This window comes from Canis lupus, chromosome 19 (genome assembly GCF_003254725.2).
Source record: "Canis lupus dingo isolate Sandy chromosome 19, ASM325472v2, whole genome shotgun sequence".
NCBI classification, from domain to species: Eukaryota; Metazoa; Chordata; class Mammalia; order Carnivora; family Canidae; genus Canis; species Canis lupus.
The window spans coordinates 41,252,893-41,268,745 of record NC_064261.1 but is presented as its reverse complement, the minus strand read 5'-3'; the positions used below and the strand labels follow the sequence as shown (position 1 = coordinate 41,268,745).

Sequence of the window (15,853 nt, the reverse complement as noted above, 5' to 3'; positions counted from 1 at the left end):
TATGTAGACATATCTTGATAATATAAGTCCATTACACTAAGAAACCATTCTGTAGTTCGAGATTTATCATCCTTGGCACTAATGACATTTTGGGCTATTGTGTCGTTTAGGACTGTTCCATGATTACAAGATGTTCAGTATCCCTAGCTTCTGCCCACTAGATGGCATAGCATCCCTCAGCAGTTGTGACAATCCCAAATTTCTTCAGTTATCAAATATTCTTTGAAGGGCAAGATTGTCCCCTCTCCCCTGCATTTGGGGAACCACTGCTATAGTTTAACAGTGGCCAGAGTAAGGTTGTTGCTGCTGTTGCTTCTTATTTCCTGGAGAATAAAATTATAGTTACCAGATTTGTGACATAAAGATGTCATAGACACATACATAAACATATATATATATATTGGCAGAAAGAAAAAGTTACGCTTTTAAGTATCTAACGAGTGGAAGAGGCTGAAGTTATAAAACCACAAAATAAATTAACCATTATATCTAAACAGATATGCCAGAGGGTAGTATTTCCATTTAGTGGCAAATACAATTAAGCAGACATTCAGTTTGAAGCAAATAAAATCCTCCATATATCTGGTGGCATCTTTACACTGATATAAATTGCAGTGAGAAGCAATTTGTATAAATCACTATTATTCCACAGAGAGATATATAGACCAAGCAAATCTAATGTGACAGATGTTATAAATGTCGTCATTATGGTTTTTCATTTCAATTCAAACAGTTCATAGACTTCCTCCACTGATTGTATTAAAGAGGGGATTGGATCTTCTCTTTTCAAAAAAGAAACAACCTTGTCACACAGTAAATTTGTTCACTCAAATTGAGCCTTTTACCTTCCTGTGGATAAAATGCGCTCTGCAATATGGTATTCAAAACAAATACCTTGGATCAGAAATAGTCTATATCTGAAATCACAGATCAAGACAAAACAAGAAAGACAAAAATCTAGTCTGTATGTAAACAATTTTAGATAAGTCTATGCAAAATAATGATTTTATATTTTTTCATATCAATAAATTTCAAAATGCACAATACAGGACCATATCAATGGTTTATAGAGGTCTCAATTCCTATATGTAGACACTGTAAGAGCTGTCTTGTAGCAGAAGTTGGCAATTTCTTTTTATTCCCTCAAATACAGTAGATGACGTAGAGCAAAATTTATCTGTCTGTATATGTAGGTCTGTAAGGCTATTTCATGAAAAATATTATTTCCCCTTAAGATCTTTCCTAAAATAACAGTATACTGCTATCTATTAGGGGTGAGTTGACTATGTAATCTTAACTATAAAATGCAGACTCTATTTTAAGACCCTCTCAGAATAGTAAGTTTAATACTTGTAATATTTATATACATATTCCTGTATATAACATTTATGAATGTGATTTATTATATATATAAAATCAAAATATAGCAACATTAAAGATTACTCTTTTGAATGAGCAGCTACCTATAAAACCAGTGTATCCTGGGGTTTAGTAGATAGTATGGACCGAATTGTATCCCCCTAAGAATTCATATACTGAAGTCCTAACCCCCCAGTATGACTGTATTTGGAGACAGGGCCTATATTAAGATAATTAAGATTAAATGAGGTCTTAAGATTGAGGCCCTAATCCAATATGACTGGTGTATTTATAAGAGGAAGGGACACTAGGGAAGCATGCATGCCCAGAGAAAAGGCCATCTGAAAACCAAGGAGAGAGGCCTCATGAGAAACCCAATATACTGACCACTTAATGTTGGACTTCCAGCCTCTAGAACCATGAGAAAATAAATTTCTGTTGCGAAAGGCATCCAGTTTGTGCTTGTGATATTTTGTTACAGCAGCCCTAGAAGACGAATGTAATGTAATGTTTGCCCAAAGTTCCCAGAACTTTTATGCTCACTGCTCCCACCTCTTAGACATATAAGAACATACAGAATTCAAAAGATTCCTCCTCTGCAAATATCCCTCAAGTGCCTTATGAATACATATGCTTCTATGCACATATGAGAATTGAGTAAAACTTTGTTCTTGCCCAGTGGAATAGCAATGAATGTAGCCTGTCAAGCCAGAGCTCTAAACCACTGGTTTTAAGGTTAGTTGCCCAGGAAAGTTTGGGCTACTGTCTTCTCAGGGTATTGCCCCACAAAATGGTACTAGAAAATTTGACACAGCTGCCACTGTCTTGGAGGACTAGTTTGGAAAATGCTTTGCTGCCATCATATTCTAGATGTCGTTTCTTATTTATTTATGTATTTATGTATTTATGTATTTATGTATTTATTTATTTATTATTTATTTATTTATTTATTTATTTATGATAGTCACAGAGAGAGAGAGAGAGAGGCAGAGACACAGGCAGAGGGAGAAGCAGGCTCCATGCACCGGGAGCCCGATGTGGGATTCAATCCCGGGTCTCCAGGATCGCGCCCTGGGCCAAAGGCAGGCGCCAAACCGCTGCGCCACCCAGGGATCCCTAGATGTCATTTCTACAAAAAAAAGGGGGGTGGGGGGCTGCTACCACATTTGTGGCAGTTGTGCATAGATCTAAAAGCAGCAGGGGCAAAAAAAATAAAAAAATAAAAAAACCCACCTAGCCACATGGAGCTTGTAATCTAATGAGAGAAGTAGCAATTAAGTAAATTATATTGTAGTTAAAAAAGAGCATTTTCAGGTAACTGAAGTACATAATGTAATCGTGGAGGCTGAAAAGGTTTCTCTAGAAGAAAGCTGAGACCAGAATGATGACTAAGTCAGTTACTTGGAGAATTAACCAGTGAACCACACCAGTGAAGATGTGAGGAAGCACCGAGCTGGGGAATCCCAGGCAATAGGATGCCTACATGCCACACAACAGGGCGCATGCACAAAGGGGCTGGACAGGCAGTGGGAGAAAAGGCTGGTGAGAATATATCTCCAGTAGGGCAGGTGCAGAGCCCATGGAATATGAACCTTACAAACCACTGTTCGTGTCTGGCTAAAAGTGAAATCTACTTTGTGATGCTTCCAGATGATTAATTCTGCTATGCCAAATAATTTTGAAATAAATTACCTTGAAGCAATAATTTAATGTGTATTTTGGCAGTAATTGAGTGGTCAAATGAGATTAATTCGGTTGAATATATGAAAGTATTTCTTTGGAGCTGGTGCAGAAATTGCCTGTGTTTCATCTGTTGCTTGAAATAGATGCTGGTGGGTATTTGAAATACTTAAGGTATTTGAAACTGGACCCAGAGTGTGTTCAAAATATGCAAAACTCTGACTCCTGATAAGACTCTTCACTTGCCCACATGGAATGGGTTGTCTCCTAGTTTGCTATAGCCCAGATATCAGCTGTGTGAAGAATTACAGCTTCTGAGACTAATTCTTTGCCTAACTAGAGTTGAGCTGAGTTTGGGAGTTGAGACTTCTAATACCGACCTGCCGTATATGCTGTGCTCCCAGCTGAAAGGTGAAAGCATGTGATTGTCTTTGTGTTAAACACCTGCTTAGTCTTAGATATAAGAACTGTATCTTCAATGGCAGGTCAACAAAAGTAGTAAATATACCCTCAGTTCATGTTGTTACTAAATAAAGATTCCTGCTTACTTTTAAAATAATTTCCAAGTCAGAGTAGCTTTTGAAAGTTGGAACCAGCCGGTGCCTCAGCCCCAATCTATTATAACCCAGTCTGATAATTTCAGCAAATGAGTCTTAAATGCAAATGGCTCAACAATGCTTGTAGCCTATAATTTATTTCCAAGACACTTATTATTATCTACCCTAGAGCTGTTGAAATTGTTAAAGCTAGAAAAATAGTGATGCCTTTAAAAATGAAAACTAAGTAATTAGGGATGGCCCTCAAAATACCCTCCCGGTGATCACAGGATACATAAAGCAAAGATAATTGGTGAAATAAGACTTTAAGTCTTTATCCTTGTTGAGCTACCTGGTAAGCCTCTATAGTAAAGATTTAAACATTATGGGTAAAAGAAGTTCTGGTTGGCCCATATTTTATTCTCATGTATTTCTCACTCAACCCTACACTAACAAAAACCAATAATTTTCTCCCAGGCTACATGCATAGCATAATCTTGATAACATATATAGTCAATGCTCAGTAATAAGACCTATCCTGGGTATGATGCACAAGAGAACCATTTTCCCTCCAAGGGGAATATCATTTAATGGAAGAGAAGGAAATCTTCATAAATATAATACCAACTATGAACTGGCAGGTGCTAAGAGTAAAGGATAAGAAGTACCATTAGACCAAGATTTGGTGCCAGTTGATCATTAAATAAGAAACGGAAGGAAAATATAAAGGGATTTTTCATAAAATTAAATATATTTAGTTGAAAAGATTCAACTTAGGAGTGCCAAAGTAGCTCAAACAGTTAAGCCTCTGACTCTTGATTTTAACTCAGGTCATGATCTTAGGGTGATGAGAACCCACCCTGCTTCAGGCTCAGGAGCTAGATGTGGAGCCTGCTTAAGTTTCTCTGTCTCCCTCTCCGTTTGCCCCTCCCCCTCCCAGCATATGCGTGGGTGCATGCTCTCTCTCTCTCTCTCTCTCTTTCTCTCTTTCACAAAGAAAAAAAAAGTGACTCAATTTTAAGATGGAAGTCCTTCCTGATTTTTTTTTTGTTTGTTTTGGAGGGGAGGAAGTGAACATAATTATTTTATAAAAAAGATAGTGTTATAGACGGTAAGGCGAAAAATCCAGTGATGAACGCAGAATCTCTTTACTGGATAAGTTCCTCTAAATACCTGAGATCCATTGTTTTGGGATCCAAAGAGGAACAATTCAGTACCTGTATTTAAGTACATCTTCATAAAGGAAGTGGCTTTGAGTTAGGTCTGCCTTAAATAGAGTACTCAGCATTCTGATTTTGTTCTTTGCTATCCACAATTAATAACTAAAATATTGTTGATAGGAAAATAAATATTAAACAGATCACTCTGGTCACCTTAGCATATAACTAGTACTAGAATATTCTCTACAATCAAGAGCTGTAACTCTAAAAAAAAATTTAAAAAAAAAGAGCTGTAACTCTTACATATTATGAAGTCTCTTTTGTGAAAGAAATAGAAATCAAGGAAAGATGTAAACACTAAATAGAAGAACCTATGAGTTTCCCCTAGAACCTAAAGCTGGATCTCAACAACAACAATAACGAATGAATGAAAGAAAGAAAGAAAGAAAGAAAGAAAGAAAGAAAGAAAGAAGAAAGAAAGAAGAGAAAGAAAGAAGGAAAGAAAAGAGAAAAAAAGAAAGAAAGAAGAAAGAAAAGAGAGAAAGAAAGAAGAAAGAAAAAGCTCAAAGGCACAGGCATAACACAACTCTCAATTTCACTTGTTCCAGTTCAAGTTATCAACAGAAACTAACTTTCTAAGTGTTATTCTCAGGAGATTTCTGCTTGAAACAGATGATTCCTTCCCATAAAATTAATTTTACTTGGGATGTAGAAGGGGCAATGGACACATTGGTTTGTATAAAATAATAGCCGTATGTCAGATACTATTTTAAAAGCAGTACTAGTATCACTATCATTACATTGTATTATAGAATCAGTATTGTATTTGTTATTTAATCCAGCAGCAATTCAGTGAAGAAGCATTATAGCCATTATCCTCAATTTAAAGATGAGAAAACTAAGGTCCAGAAAGGTTAAGATCCTTGCTCAAGGTCATACAACACTTACGTGGAAGAACTTGAGTCTAAACTCATGTAAGTTGGCTGTGCAATCAAAACTTATGTCACAGGACTCCTGAGCCCTCATAGCTGTGAATCAGAGAACAATTATCTCAAAAAGGGGGATCATTGTGAGCTGGAGAGACTATAAAAGAAAAGCTATTCTAGTTGTAACCACCGAAAGATACAGACATAGAAATGGTAGAAAGCTTCAGTTTTTCAAAACCACTACAAATGAAAATTGAGTTTTTAGAATGTGCAATTAGAGTATGAATTCAGATACAGCATATTATTAAACTTACTCTTATGTTGAGGAAGTTATGCAAATATGTTCTACTTGACAGAAAAAACAATTAGTATCAAAATAGGGATAATTGTCATGCTGAATTCTTTCTCCTTAAAACTGCAATATTCTAACAAAATTAGAATAACAATTTACCAAGATTTTAGTAGCCACACTTTAATAAATACTGCTATTTTAGACATTGGACTATATCATGACCATAGGCTTTCATATGCCAATTATAAACAAGTTAAATACCAAAAGACAATTAGTGCAAGGCTATCATTGTGATGAAAGACAACATCCAAGATGAGCTAGGAAAATATAAAAGTATTTAAAAAAATATAAATTGGTATACATGGATACTGGTAAACTCTCCTGATCTAGGAAAATAAGCCCTTCAAAGTTGAATTTGCTATGAATGTCTTAAATAAATATCCAAGGAAAAGTAATAAATAAACTAAAAGGTAAAGGAGTCAATTTTCCTTTATATGAACCTAAAAGCAGGTTAAAAAGTAAATCGAATATATATAAAATTATATCAAACAGCATTTTTATTGTAAAATATTAAAAAAAAGAAAAGGAAGAATGAAAAAATGTTTCTAAGGAAGATAAAAATCAAAGTTAGAAAAAAGAAAAATAAAATCCCAGATACATTTATTAGCTATTGAAGTAAAGTTATATTGAGTGTTTCAGATTAGATGTAACTGAACCGAAAATACATTTCCATTGATACTAGTAGGTACATAGTTTAATTCTTATAATTGAAACATTTCCATCATGAAAATAATCTTTTCATAAATATGTTAAGACTTAGATAAACTTGAATTAAAAGTGCACTCGATCTAAAGTGAAAATGGAGAAGTTTTCAACTCTCTTGGAGTTGGAAATGGGAGAAACACCGTCCCAGGGGTACGTTCCCCTTTTTACTCTTACAGATCTAGAGATCTTGGCCTGGTGATTCTATAGGAACCTCCAGTTAGATGTGTCCCCAACTCCGCTCATTATCTTTTTTCTCAAACCAGATCCACACATCTTTTCAGTTCTTCTCCTTTTTGTTTCCATAGCCACTTCCCCTTTGCCTCTATTACCCTACACCCTGTTCTATGCTACTAAAATATAAATCTGACTTGTGCTCTGCTTAAGCACGCAAAATGGATCTCCGTGCCTTTGGGTAATGTCTACACTGTTTAATATGCTACGGATAACTCTTTATAATCTAGCTCCTCTCTCCTTCTCAAGAAGCCCATTCTTTAGTTCCACTTAAACTTATGTTTCCAAATATATCAGGTATCCTATACCATGACACCCTACCTGTGTTTCCTCTGCTCAGAATGACATTCCCCAGTCTGTCTCAAAACTTATCTCCAAATCCTTTGGACAGACATCACCTAGTCATCCTAGGCAAACTTAGCATATTTGATTTTTCAATATATTCTGAACATGCTACCTAATAATACTATCTAAACTTTTTATTGTATCACAGCACTTACGAGTCCTCCTTCCCCATAATAGATTATAAATTCCTTGATGGCAACATTCCTATCCCAACATCTAATGCACAACCTTGCTAAGTAGATATGATTACATACTACTGTCCTACCAGTTGTGGCACAATATCCTGGATAAACTAGAAAAGATGGAGGCACTTCAGATTGTAATGACTTGTGAAATTTGTTATCCTCTCAGTCAATAGTCTATCAAAACAAAGTAAATGGAGCTCTTATGGTCATCTCAAAGGTGTATATTTTGTCATAAGTATATATCCTAAATACCTTTCACCTCTTTTTATAGTTTGCTTTACAGATTTTAGCCTTTTCCGTATGTTAACAATCCCATTATTTTAAATAATGACAGTGTCTTTAGAATAATACTGAATAATAGCAATCATACTGGGTACCCTTGACATATTCCTGTCAAAAATGTATGATCATGATACATTTTTTAAAACAAATGTTTGGTTTGGATGCTAATATTTTTTTTAAAGTTATTTACATCAATGGGCACAGTTAGCTGTAGTTTTCCTTTTTATTTATTTTTGGTCTTTCATTTTAAATCTTTATTTTCATTTTCTATTATTTATCTTGTGTTTACATATCTATTCACTGTAACAAAACTAATCTTTAAGGGTTATGTTTTTCTTAATTTACATTTGTCTAATCCCCTTATTCTCATCTTTCCACACGTCAATCCTTACCTCCTACCGAGAATGTAGGCATTATTCAAAATTCCCCGTGATCTCATAGTAGTATATAAAATTTATGTTTATAAAATGTATATGATTTATTTATATTTATATGAATATATATTAATGTATACTCATATTTATATGTTTTATATATAAATATATACAAATATATTTAAAACAAAAGTTTTGGGTGATTTTTTTTAAGTGAAAATTAAATACTCTACCTCCTTTTCCTACTCCTCACTTTATTTACTCGATATTTCATGGAAATATTTCCAAGTCAAATAGTAACTCTAATTCTCATGGCTGTATCATATCCCATGATGTGCAGATACCATCATTTATTAAACAGTCTTCATTATAAGGAATTTGTCACTCTTTTTTCTTTTTCTATGAAAATTCTACAGTTAACACCATTGCATATATGTGCTTATGCATTGGTGCTTTAATTTCTGTTTTGGTTTCCTAGGAAATACATTTTTGGAAACCTGTAAATGTATATTTGATTCTTTTCCAGTGAATATTTAATAGCATATCATGCATGCCAAATACTGCACAAATCATAAATGTACACCACATAGTTTAACATATACAAAATTAACACTATTCCATTGTTGAACTTTACATAGAATCATGCGGTATACATTCCATTGTATATGATTTCTTTTGCTTAACCTATGTGTGAAATTAATCTTCATTTCATGTAAAAATATTGACATCATTGTCATTTTATGGCACTCCATTGTATTAACTGACCACACTTTACCCAATCCTCCATCAAACATTTGGGTTGTTTCTATTTTAGGGTTATAAGTAATGGCATATTTATGTATATTCTTCTACATATCTCTTAGGTCCATTTATACAAATAAATGGAATCTATGGGTCATTGGATGTGCTTTTATTCTATTTTAGTGGAAATTGCTACAAAGTTTATAGAAGGTCACAGTACAAATTTACACTCCCTTTGTTAATTTACAAGGGCTTCCATTATGCCATACTCTTACCCTTGATACTATCTTATTTTACATTTATTTTTATTTTTACCATTTTGCAAATGTATCGTGATATCTCATTGTAGTTTCAGCTTTGGTTTGTTGAGGACTAATGAAATTTACTACTTTTTCATTAATTGACCATTTGGATATTGTTTTATAACTTGTTCAGGTCTTTGGTTTATTTTCCTATTGTATTGTCTTCCTTTTATTGGTTCATAATAGTTCATATGTTCTGGATGCATATATCTTCTTGCTTTACCTTTTCACTTTCTGTAATGGTGTCTTTTGATTAATAAATACTTTAAATGTTAATATAATTTATCTATTAGTCTTTTATTTCATAGTTTATGTTTCTATGTCCAGCATAAGAAATCTTTGCCAACCCAAAACTTATTACGATATTATAACATATTTGCTTCCAAAAGTTTTATTGCTTTATCTATGACATTCAGATTTACAGTCCTTCTGGAACTGATTTTTGCATATGGTGTGAGGTACGTGTCAAGATTAAATATTTTTCTATATGGGTATCCAGTAGACTCAGCATCAATTACTGAAAAGACAATTCTTGCTATATTATAGAGTCCTCTTTGATATAAATTAAAGATGTGTAGAGCCTTTTTTAGATTCTCTATTTTATTCATTTGATTTATTAGTCTGTTTTGCATCAACACTACATGGCCTTAATTGGTGTTGCTTTATAATAAGTTTTGATATCTGGTATTAACATTCCTCCAATTGTGTTCTTCTTTTACAGCTTTGTCTTGTATGTTCTTGGCCTATTGTATTGTATTCTCATATATATTTAAGAACCAGCTTGTGAATTTATACAAACATATATTTTGAAATTTCCTTTAATTTACTGATAAATTTGGAGATAATTAACATTTTTATAATTCTTACTATTATGATTCATAAAGTTTCAGTTACTTGGACAGGTTACCTTTAAATTCTCTCAAAAATGTCTTGTAATTTTTCTATCTTATACAACTTTCAATTTTACTCTTCGATATTTGATTCTTGGTGCTAATTAAATAGTATAATTTCAAAAAAGCATGAGTTTGTAATTTTATGTTATTGCATAGAAATATGTGTATATAATGACTTTGTGTTGTCGTTATATAAACCTTACTAAATTCATTTTTCAAGGCCTTGTTAAATTCATTTTTCAATTTTACTTTTAATATTAATTAATATTAATATTTAATATTTTAGTTTTTCAAATGATGATGTCAGATGTGAATTATGACCAATTTGTTTTTTTTTCCTAAACGCTATACTTTTTTTCTTCTTGCCATGTTTCAATTAGCAATAATCACGCCTTGGATAAACCTCATTGGGTACGATATTGCCACTGCACAAAACTTCTTGCCATGTTGTAGTAGAGAGGAATTTACACTATGTTGTACAATGTTGGGTAGAGATAGTAATAATGGACATCTTCATCTTTTTTTTTTATTTCACAAGGAAAATTCAAAAGTTCACTATTAAATAGAATGTTATATCTCTCTATATAAATTTTGATTTGTTTTAAGTTTTTATTTAAATTCTAGTTAGTTAACATATAGGGTAATATTGGTTTCCGGAGTAGAATTTAGTGACTCATCACTTAATTACATGCTCTTCACAGGTTGGAGTTTACACACACAGTGAAGTGCACAAATATTAAGTATTCAGCCTAACTAACACGTGTGTATACTTTTGGAGCCACCACTGAATCAACCATCATGAATCCTGGTACATTGCAGGTATCTCAGAATGGTCAGACGTGGCCTCCTTCCATTTCTACCAGTATGTTTTGCTTAGTGACTTAACCAAATTGGTGTTAAATGGGTAAGGGAGTTCACTGTTGTGATTTATAAATTATTTTCTAGAGCAGAGAGCATGAGAAATGTGAAAGTTAAATCTGCAGGACAAAAAGTAAGATTCAGCCTTTCATTTTCCTCCTCAGAATACACTTTTCCCTCTGTTCTTTTAAAAACATCAGGCTCCATGCAAAGTCCTAATAGCTACCTTATCATCCTGAGATGGTATCAATTCAATGAAACCTAAAACACTACTCTTTGTTCTTCATATATGACAGCAGGAAAAGTAGTGAAGGATGGGAGAAAAATTAATTAACATAAAATATGTATGTTGGAGTTCTGACCTCGGTTAAAATAGAATCACAAAATAACTGAGCACATTAATATTAAGAAAAAGCATACAACTTTATATACTATTTAAAGCCATGAAAGAACTAAGATATAAACAAGTCTAAATAAAATAATTTTTTTAAATTTTTATTTATTTATGATAGTCACAGAGAGAGAGAGAGAGAGAGAGAGAGAGAGAGGCAGAGACATAGGCAGAGGGAGAAGCAGGCTCCATGCACCGGGAGCCTGACGTGGGATTCGATCCCGGGTCTCCAGGATTGCACCCTGGGCCAAAGGCAGGCGCTAAACCGCTACGCCACCCAGGGATCCCAATAAAATAATTTTTGAAAGATGATGGCCCTTCAGAGATGAGAAAGACAAGCAACATTCTTTATTAATGCAGTTGTTGAGTCTACAGAGAAAAGAAAATTGGTATAAAACATTATACACAAAGGAGCATTAAGCAGAAATCAGCTGAAATCTTTGCCACTGCAAAACGGCTGACATGGCTGCTAGCCAATTCTCCTCATAAGAAATCTGGGTAACTGAGCAATGGTCCTAAAAAATTAGAGGCTGTTTGGAAAATGAAAAGAAATTGTTTAATTTCTTTTTGATTAAATTTCAAAGCCCTGCTAGTGGACAGGACCTAATCTCACTGTGAAAAACTAGAATACAAGTCACCTAACCTATCGCTTAAAGTGAAGATATAAGCACCTAACTGCATAACAAAGGAGCAAAGCAAGTCGTTTCTGGAAGAATTTATTATCTACTTGAGTTTCTGCTACTATTTTATATCTAAAATACAGGATACACAAGAGTAATTAGAAGTACCTGCAAAGTGGCAGGTCAATGTGATTACAGTAAAAAGTAAAAAAGTCCCAAGAAGCAGAACTGTAGATGACACAAATGCAGGAATTAATAGAGTAAAAAATAAGAATTAGAAATGTGGATGAAATGGTATAAAGATGAAGAGTTTAGAAAAAAAAAAACAAAATTCTGGAGCTAAAAATTATATTTGAAATGAAAAATTCTTTTGATTGGCTTAAAAGTAGAGTGGATACAGAAGGAAAACAGAATTACTAACTTCAAAGGTCATTTGAAATTATCTAAACAAAAACACAGGGAAAAAGAGATATAAATTAAAAAATTGTGGATAAGAGCCACTTAGACCATCAGTTTCTATAAATGTATAGTAATAAATGGGAAATAAAATTGAAAAATAATATAATTTATAGCAGCATCCCAAAAAACTTAAAATACTTAATTTTTACCACATGTAAAAACTATACATTGAAAATTCGTGAAAGAAGTTAAAGGTATACATAAATGTAGAGAGATACTATTGTCACAAATTGAAAGTCTGAATATTAAGATATCATTTCTCCTGAAGTTGATCTGTAGATTCACATTTACCCCCTTCCAAATTCTAGTGGTTTTTTATTTTAGAACTTAAAGTTGATTGCTTATAAAAGAATTATAAACCTTATAGTAGATACATAATTACATATTACTATGTTTTAAGAATCATGTATGTTATATATTCTTATCATTAGACTTCTAAAACATAGTACATAAATTATTATAAATATACATTTTGGGACACCTGGGTGGCTTAGCGGTTTAGCAACTGCCTTTGGCCCAGGGCATGATCCTGGAGTCCCAGGATCAAGTCCCACATCGGGCTCCCTACCTAGAGCCTGCTTCTCCCTCTGCCTGTGTCTCTGCCTCTCTCTTTCTCTCTCTCTGTGTCTCTCATGAATAAATAAAATCTTTTAAAAATATAAAAATAAATGATTATAAATATACATTTTATATATTCATTTAAAGAAAGAAGAGTCAGGCAGACTAGAAAAAGAAAAAGAAGGCTGAGGTACCATATTTCAACATTTAGAATAAAACTACATTAATTGAGCCAATGAAATATTAGCATACATGTGAGCAAATAGACTAGTAGAACAACAACAAAAAGTCTAGAAATAAACCCATATATGTAATTACTTGGTTTTGATGGAGGCACCTATGCAGTTCAGTAAGATGAAGGGAGATTTATTCAATTAAAAAATTTAGGATTCCCCAGAGAAATAGAACTAATTAGATATATATAGAGAGATAGGTGTAGATAAAAGGAGATATATTATAGGAATTGTCTCATGTGATTATGGAATCTAAGTTTCACAATATACCTCCTCTGCAAGCTGGAGCACCTAGGAAAGCCAGTGATATAGTCTAAATCTGAAGGGTAGGTGCTTGTTTAAGTCCCAATGTCTAAAGGCCCAAGAACCAGGAGCTCCACAGGTTTGAGGAAAAGATGGATGTCTCAGCTTCAGATAAGAGAAAGAGAGAATTCACTCTTCCTTCACTTTTTTGTTCTATTTAGACCCTCAATGTATTGGCTGATGCCCATCACATTGGTCAGGATAGTGGGGAAGGGCATAAGGAGACAGAAAATCTTAAGCAGGCTTTATGCCCATCATGGGCCTGATGTGGGGCCCATCTTACAACTCTGAGATCATGACCTGAGCTGCAATCAAGAGTCAGATATTTAACCGACTGAGCCATCTGGGAGCTCCATGAGTGGTTGTCTATTCAGTCTACTGAATCAAAATGCCAGTCTCTTACAGAAACATCCTCACAGGTACACCCAGAAATAATGTTTTGCCAGCTAGCTGGGCCTCCCTTAGCCCAGTCAGGTTGATACATAAAATTAATCATCACAACAAATATTTCTGGAGAAATTAGATACCCAAATGGAAGAAAAAATGTTTATAAAATTAGTTACCACTGACTCCCTCCACACATACACCTTACCCCTTGTACCAAAATTAATACAAAATGGATCAGAAGCCTAAATGTCAAAAGTAATATTTTAAGCTTCTAGAAGGAAACACAGATATATCTGGCATAGGCAAATATTTCTTAATTAGAACAAAGAAGGTGCTAAGCATAAAAACAATTTGACTTAAAAATAAAATCTCCAAAATACACCAAAAGATGAAGTTAAGGAAGTAAAAAGACAAACCACAACTTGGAAGGTATATCTACAAAACCTGTATCTGGCAAAGGATTTACATCCAGAACATATAAAATAATCCTACAGATCATTAAAATGATAACTTTTTTTTCAGATAACAAAAATACTTGGGCAAATACTTCAGAAAAATAAGATATCCATATGTCAATAAGCATATGAAAAGGTTCTCAATTCCATGACTATAATACAAATTACAGTCACAATGAGATTTTATTTTTTTTCACAATGAGATTTTAAAATTAATTACAAACACCATACATACCAAACCAGCTAATATTAAACTCCAAGGATTTGTAAGGATATAGAGCAACTAGAGCTCTTCTGTTGAGAGTGTAATACTGTACAACCACTTTGGAAACTGTCTGCTAGTCTCTAAGAAAAACCAAGCTTTGGTCATATGAACCAGCAATTCTCTATGACAAGGCACATCTTGCACAAGACTGTTCATTAAAATTTAATTTATAGAAGTTTATAACTAGATAGAACCTGAATTTTAAGCAATAACATATTGAGTCAATAAACTGAGGTCTCTAAGACCTCCAAACATACCAATCCCCAGATGCTATGAACAGAATGCAAAAATTCTTTGGGTGATTTGGTGAAATCTAAGAGTAATTTACTCTTACCTTGCAATGGATTGAACATTTATCTGTCCAAATTTTGTATGTTGAAACCTAATCCCCAATGCAATGGCATTTGGAGGTGGGGTTTGGGAGGGGATTAGGTCAGGATGGAGCACTCTCATAAATAGGATTAATACCCCAGGACACGAGGCCTTAGGGATCTCTCCCAACCATTCCTTTCATGCTGAGGTCAAAGTGAAAATATAGCTCTGTAGGGGATGAAAGGTGCAGCATAGGGAATATAGTCATGATATAATAGTGTTATTATAGGTTGATAGATGGGAGTTACACTTGTGGTGAGCAGAGAGTTCCATAGAGTTGTTGAATCCCTGTTATACACATGAAAATAATATAACATAGTCAGCTATATTAAAAAAAAAAAAAAAAAAAGCGAAAAACAAAAAATAAGCTTATCAAGGAAGTGGGCTCTTACCAGACACAGAATTTGCTAGTGCATTTATCTTGGACTTCCCAGAACTATAAGTTTATACAGTTCCCAAAATTGTAAAAAACTGGTGACATTTTGGTCTCAGTATTGGTCTCTGTTATTAACAGATTTTGCACTCAACAATAATGATATGTAGTTAAGCTTTTGCAAGAGAAAGTACATGCTATTGAGCTATGTATAGCCTCTGCCCCTGCTATCAGGGCTTCATTATATATGAGCTCATTGAGCAAATGCCAGAGTGCCTGGGGAAAGAGGCTGACATCAAAGAATGGATCTTATGCATTAATTATTAAGAGTGTCTGATGCTGTAGATACCCTCTGATAGGCATTTATGTAGAATGTGAATATTTTTATACTCTTTGCCAAGGTATTCATCCACTTAGATTTGTTGTCACCAGTTTTCCAATTTTGTTCAAGTACCTGATTTACCAGCTAGCATATAGTATCACCTATGAATTATGTCAGTCTTTACCA

General features: G+C 33.7%; 2 long non-coding RNA genes and 1 other non-coding gene across 5 annotated transcripts in view; 1 reads left to right on the top strand and 2 right to left on the bottom strand.

Annotated features, from left to right (window-relative positions):
* LOC125753025 (uncharacterized) overlaps positions 1-15,853 on the top strand; it is a 114,876-nt gene that overhangs the window by 12,720 nt on the left and 86,303 nt on the right. For 2 of the 3 annotated variants that reach the window (XR_007403837.1, XR_007403835.1), the window contains one exon: positions 10,773-10,890. The exons of the other annotated variant lie outside the window; for it this stretch is intronic. This is a non-coding gene — a long non-coding RNA (uncharacterized LOC125753025). The remainder of the gene's footprint in view (positions 1-10,772; positions 10,891-15,853) is intronic. 3 annotated transcript variants of the gene reach the window in all.
* LOC118351555 (uncharacterized) overlaps positions 1-15,853 on the bottom strand; it is a 40,917-nt gene that overhangs the window by 9,682 nt on the left and 15,382 nt on the right. The gene's annotated exons all lie outside the window — the stretch shown is intronic.
* On the bottom strand, positions 10,374-10,508 carry LOC112649999 (U4 spliceosomal RNA). Its single transcript, XR_003129864.1, has one exon. It is a non-coding gene; the product is annotated as a U4 spliceosomal RNA (small nuclear RNA).